This window comes from Gastrolobium bilobum, unplaced genomic scaffold, assembly GCF_033153095.1.
Source record: "Gastrolobium bilobum isolate Gb01-03AN ecotype WA unplaced genomic scaffold, APGP_CSIRO_Gbil_v1 utg32621, whole genome shotgun sequence".
NCBI lineage: Eukaryota > Viridiplantae > Streptophyta > Magnoliopsida > Fabales > Fabaceae > Gastrolobium > Gastrolobium bilobum.
The window spans coordinates 6,675-13,042 of record NW_026898392.1 but is presented as its reverse complement, the minus strand read 5'-3'; the positions used below and the strand labels follow the sequence as shown (position 1 = coordinate 13,042).

The following is a 6,368-nucleotide window of genomic DNA, read 5'->3' as shown; positions in this document are numbered from 1 at the left end:
TAGGGACGAATGGCAGTGTTGAAGGATTTGAGGCTGTTCTTCTTCTGGGATGCACCTTCTTATCATTTGGTCTGCGCATCTTCTGAACAGTAGTGGCTCGTCCCAGAGGTAGTTCCTGTAATCGTGAAAAAATTTCTTCTTCTGCATTTTATTCGCCTCATAAGGTTCCAGCCCTGCTGCAAGGAAGTTGGCTATATCAGCGAACCAAGGAGCATTTGTCTCTATCTGATTAATGACAAACAATTGTTCGTCAGGGAACGTTTCCTTGATTGGTAGCCCCACTTCAATGTGTTCCAATCTGGACAGATGATCTGCAATTTGATTTTCACATCCTTTTCTTTCTTTGATCTCCAGATTGAACTCTTGCAGCAGTAGGACCCATCTTATCAATCTTGGTTTTTCTTCCTTTTTCGAGAAGAGGTACTTGAGAGCTGCATGGTCAGTATGGACAGTAACTTTTGATCCTAAAATGTAAGGCCTGGATTTTTCACAAGCATATACTACAGCCAATAGCTCCTTTTCAGTGACTGTGTAGTTCACCTGAGCTTCATTTAGAGTTTTACTGGCGTAATATATGCTACGAAAAAGTTTGTCCTTCCTTTGGCACATTAGTTCAAAGGGTAAGTTCCAGTCTGGAGGTTGGATGACGGGCGTGGTGATGAGCTTATTTTTCAAAGATTCAAAAGCTTTCACACAATCAGAGTTAAACTCAAATTTTATATCTTTTTCTAATAAGTGGCACAAAGGTCTAGCTATTTTGGAAAAATCTTTAACAAACCTTCTGTAAAAGCCTACATGCCCTAAAAAAGATCTCAAGGTTTTTACACTTACTGGTGGCGGCATTTTTTCTATAGCTTCTACTTTGGCTTGATCCACTTCCAGTCCTTCTCTGGAAATCTTGTGTCCCAGGACTATTCCTTCTTTCACCATGAAGTGGCATTTTTCCCAATTAAGCACTAGATTAGAGGACATACACCTTTGAAGGACTTCTTCTAAGTTGTCCAAGAAGTGATCATATGACGTTCCCAGTACTGAAAAATCATCCATAAAGACTTCTACTCCTTCACCTATTAGATCAGAAAAGATTGAGAACATACACCTCTGGAACGTTGCTGGTGCATTACGTAACGCGAAGGGAATCCTTCTGAAAGCGAACGTTCCATATGGGCAGGTGAAGGTGGTTTTATGTTGATCTTCTGGTGCCATGGCAATTTGATTATACCCTGAATATCCATCAAGGAAGCAGAAGTATTCGTTTCTTGCGAGGTGGTCCAGCATCTGATCTGTAAAAGGGAGTGGGAAATGGTCCTTCCTGGTAGCATTGTTGAGCTTCCTGTAATCTTGGCAGATTCTCCATCCTGTAACCTTTCTTACAGGTATCAGCTCATTCTTTTCATTCTTCTCCACTGTTATGCCTCCCCTTTTGGGGACGCATTGGACAGGACTTACCCAACTGCTGTCAGATATTGGGTATATGATCCCTGCATCCAGCCATTTGATGACTTCCTTTCTCACCACTTCTTTCATTATAGGGTTCAATCTTCTTTGGTGTTCCACTGAAAAACTGTTAGGATCAGTCAATAATATTTTATGCATACAGAATGAGGGACTGATACCTTTGAGATCAGCTATGGTCCAACCGATCGCTCCTTGATACTTTTTGAGCTTGTCAAGCAACAGTTCTTCTTGTTCCTTTGTAAGAAATGAAGAAATGATCACAGGAAGGGTGTTGTTGTTCCCCATATATGCATACTTCAAATGATGGGGAATGGGTTTTAGTTCTAACTCAGGAGGTTTTTCTAAAGAAGGTCTTTTTAGCTGCTTCTCCTTTTCAGTTCTTATCAAAGGTTCAGGCCTTCTTTCTTGCAGATAGCAACTCTACTCTTCCTGTTGTGGATCTTCTTTTTCTTCCTCGTATTCTTCTTCCTCTGTTTTTCTGCTAGGCTGATTGTCTAACAAAGTGAGAGCAGAACATTCTTCCAAGTCTTCTCCTTCATCCTGGAACTTTATTGCTTTGACAACATTGAACTTGATCTCATCGTCATGAACTCTCATGGTTAGTTCCCCCTTTTTGTACATTGATAACTGCTCCTCCAGTTGCTAGGAACGGTCTACCCAGAATGATGGGAACGTCAACGTCAGCTTCATAATCCAGAATGATGAAGTCAGCAGGTAAGATAAATTTGTCTACTTTGACTAGCAGATCTTCAATCTTCCCTTCTGGCTTGACGATGGATTTGTCTGCCATTTACAAAGTCACCGTGGTGGGTTTAGCTGGTCCAGTGGATAATTGTTTGAAGACGGATAGGGGCAAGAGTGATGATGGCCCCTAAATCACACAAGGCTTTCCCTTGGTACGTGTTTCCTATAATGCAAGGAGTGGTGAAGCTTCCTGGGTCTTGAAGCTTAGGTGGGAGTCTGCCTAAGTGCTGGCAACTCTCTTATTTCATTTTTACAGTCTCATATTCCGTTATTCCTCTTTTTTTTGAGAGGACATCTTTCATGAAATTTTACGTACCTGGGCATCTGTTCTAGTGCGTCCACCATAGGAATGTTTATGTGAAGTTGTTTTAAAATGTCCGGGAACTTTCCAAAGTGCTTATCCTCCTGTTGCTTTTTTGTTCTTTGAGGGAACAAAATTTTTGTTGATATTTTCCTGCTCTGAGTTGGACTGATTGGTTGGCTGTTGGCTTCCTTCTCAGGTTCTGGGTTCTGTTCAACTGTGACTGGTGATTGTTGTTGTGCTTTTGGGGCTGCTTCAGATATTTCAGTCTGTTTCTTTTCCTTTGGTTGAATTGTGGGTTGTGCTGTGGCTTTCCCACTTCTTAAGGTGACAAGCTTTGATTTGCCCTGAAGGGGAGATAGGTGTTACTTTTGGCTTGGTTGTTGAAGAAACGTCAGTATTCCCTGCTAGTGATCCTTGTGTTCTAGTTTGAAGGTTGGCAGCAATCTGCCCCAGATGGGACTTAATGTTCCTGACTACTGCATCATTCCTGGTGACATATTCCTTGACATAATTTTCCAAGGTGTTGATGCGTTGGTCATCTCTGTGGAACGGAACGTATTTGTTTCTTCCTTGTTCAAACGTTCCAATGCTGCTACCTTGCTGATATTGCTGCTGATTGTTGTTGAATGGTCTCTGGTTAATGGGTGGCCTCCATTGGGTGTTGTGGTTCTGATCCTTAACAATAGTTCCTCCAGGGCTTGAATGTGTATTTCGTCCTGCTTGTTGATTGTCTCTGGTGAAGTTCCTATTGCCAAAATTTTCTGCATAACACACCAATGCAGTGGATGGGCAATCTGTTGAGTCATGAAGGTCACCACAGGCTGAGCATGGTTCTGTTTCAGTTGCTGTGAGTTGTAAGACTTCCATCCTTGGTGCTGCTTGGTCAGCTCTCAGGTTCTTCACTTCATTCATAAGTGATGCCAGCTGGGCTTCCATGGCTGTTTGTTTATCCAGTTCTAGCATGCCCGGCTTCCTCACTGGGCTCACTCTGTTTATTGGCCATTGGAGACATCTTTCGGCAGTCCCTTCTATGATTTCGTATCTTGATACAAGTGTTCCTGTAAAGAAATATCCTCCTGCAGCAAAATCTAGGTGAGATCGAGAAGTATGGTCAAGTCCCTTAGAGAAAGATTGTAACACTCCCCAACTCTCTACCTTATGGTTTGGACATTTTCTTATGATGTCCTTGTATCTCTCCCATGCTTCATAGAGATTTTCTCCTTAAAACATTCTGAAGTTAGAGAATTCAGCTCTAACATCAGATTGTCGAGACATTGGGAGAAACCTCTCTATGAACTTGTTAGAGAGTTCCTCCCATGTGTGGATTAATCCAGGGGTGAGAATTTGCATCCATGGTTTAGCTTTTAAGCCCAAGGAGTGAGGGAACAACCTCATTCTCATGCTCTCCTCTGTTACACCCTCAGCTTTAAAATTATCACAAATATCTTGGAATGTTGTGAGGTGTGTGTAAGGATCTTCTGCAGGGAGTCCATTGAAGACCCCTGCTTCCCTAATCATGTGGAACATGATAGGTTTTAGTTCAAAATTTGGTGCTACAGGGGAAGGATTACTCCCCTATCTGGTCTGTTCCTGAAAGTAGCAGCCAAAGTTCTGAAGTTCTATTCAGGGGGAACCTCTTCATTGTTATTATTGTGATCAGCCATGTTTTCAGGAAATCCTTCCCTGAGGTTCCTTCATCTTCTCCTATGGAGTGTACGTTCTGGCTCAAGATCAAAAGAAACTCAGGTGCTTTAATGGAGTGGTCAGAGTCTGTTTCAAACTCTTCACTCAAAAACCAATAGCACAGGGTATATATATGCACAGCAGATTCAGTGATAAAGAGAAAAAATATATATATATATATATAAAAGTAAAGTCAGATATACAGTATATGTGTTAGAAAACAATGATAAGAACAACAGTTAGTGTTTATATCCCCGGCAACGGCGCCAAAAACATGTTGGGTGGTTTGCTGATTATGGAAAAATATAAGTTCTGATAGGAGACGTTTCTATGTTCTTGCAGAACACAGATTTGTCCCTTAGTTCCAACCCAAGTGCGCAAGTGCACGCATCAAGTAATAAAGGTAGTATTAATGCCTAAATTATCGTTCCCACGAGGATAGAGTACTAATTATTGTTTTATCACTGTTTATAAAGAGTGAAAATGAGAAGAAAAGTTAGTGAATGAACTGCCTGATCAAACGTTCCCTACTGTCTTGACAATGTTCCTCAGGAACAGTAGGTTCAATCTGATGGCAAACAGTTGCTCGTTGCGTTATGTATGTGATCCTTCTTGTTTAGAAGAAGGTGAGATAATAATCATTGGAGTTTTTATAAGTACTAAATAAAATGAAATAAAACTACTAATGATTCGTTGAGGGGACCTCAATGTCCCCTGGTAGTGATCCTAGTGTTCTGGTCTGAAGGTTGGCAGCAATCTGCCCCAGATGGGACTCAATGTTCCTGACCACTGCATCATTCCTGGTGACATATTCCTTGACATAATTTTCCAGGGTGTTGATGCGTTGGTCATCTCTGTGGAACGGAACGTAGTTGTTTCTTCTTTGTTCAAACGTTCCACTGCTGCTACCTTGCTGATACTGCTGCTGATTGTTGTTGAATGGTCTCTGGTTAATGGGTGGCCTCCATTGGGTGTTGTGGTTCTGATCCTTAATGATAGTTCCTCCAGGGATTGAATGTGTATTTCGTCCTGCTTGTTGATTATCTCTGGTGAAGTTCATATTGCCAAAATTTCTGCATAACACACCAATGCAGTGGATGGGCAGTCTGTTGAGTCATGAAGGACACCACTGGCTGAGCATAGTTCTGTTTCAGTTGCTGTGAGTTGTAAGACTTCAATCCTTGGTGCTGCTTGGTCAGTTTTCAAGTTCTTCACTTTATTCTTGAGTGATGCCAGCTGGGCTTCCATGGCTGTTTGTCTATCCAGTTCTAGCATGCCTGGTTTCCTCACTGGGCTCACTATGTCTATTGGCCATTGGAGACATCTTTCAGCAGTCCCTTCTATGATTTCGTACCTTGATTCAAGTGTTCCTGTAAAGAAATATCCTCCTGCAGCAAAATCTAAGTGAGTTCGAGAAGTATGGTCAAGTCCCTTATAGAAAGATTGTAACACTCCCCAACTCTCTACCCCATGGTTTGGACATTTTCTTATGATGTCCTTGTATCTCTCCCATGCTTCATAGAGATTTTCTCCATAAAACATTCTGAAGTTAGAGATTTCAGCTCTAACATCAGCTTGTCGAGACATTGGGAGAAACCTCTCTATGAACTTGTTAGAGAGTTCTTCCCATGTGTGGATTGATCCAGGGGTGAGAGTTTTCATCCATGTTTTAGCTTTTAAGCCCAAGGAGTGAGGGAACAACCTCATTCTCATGCTCTCCTCTGTTACACCCTCAGCTTTAAAATTATCACAAATATCTTGGAATGTTGTGAGGTGTGTGTAAGGATCTTCTGCAGGGAGTCCATTGAAGACCCCTGCTTCCCTAATCATGTGGAACATGATAGGTTTTAGTTCAAAATTTGGTGCTACAGGGGGAAGGATTACTTCCCTATCTGGTCTGTTCCTCGAAGGAGCAGCCAAAGTTCTGAAGTTCTGTTCAGGGGGAACCTCTTCATTGTTATTATTGTGATCAGCCATGTTTTCAAAAAATTCTTCCATGAGGTTCCTTCTTCTCCTATGGAGTGTATGTTCTGGCTCAGGATCAGAGAGAAACTCAGGTACTTCAATGGAATGGTCAGAGTCTGTTCAAACTCTTCACTCATAAACCAATAGCACAGGGTATATATATGCACAACAAATTCAATAATAAAGAGAAAAAAATATAAAAGTAACGTCAGAT

General features: G+C 41.6%; 2 non-coding genes across 2 annotated transcripts; both read left to right on the top strand.

The window, feature by feature from the left end:
• The first annotated feature begins 3,659 nt into the window (after positions 1–3,659).
• LOC133315709 (small nucleolar RNA R71) lies at positions 3,660–3,766 on the top strand. The gene has a single exon (XR_009752117.1). It is a non-coding gene; the product is annotated as a small nucleolar RNA R71 (small nucleolar RNA).
• A 1,888-nt stretch (positions 3,767–5,654) lies between these two features.
• Positions 5,655–5,761, top strand: LOC133315708 (small nucleolar RNA R71). Its single transcript, XR_009752116.1, has one exon. It is a non-coding gene; the product is annotated as a small nucleolar RNA R71 (small nucleolar RNA).
• Positions 5,762–6,368: the final 607 nt, after the last annotated feature.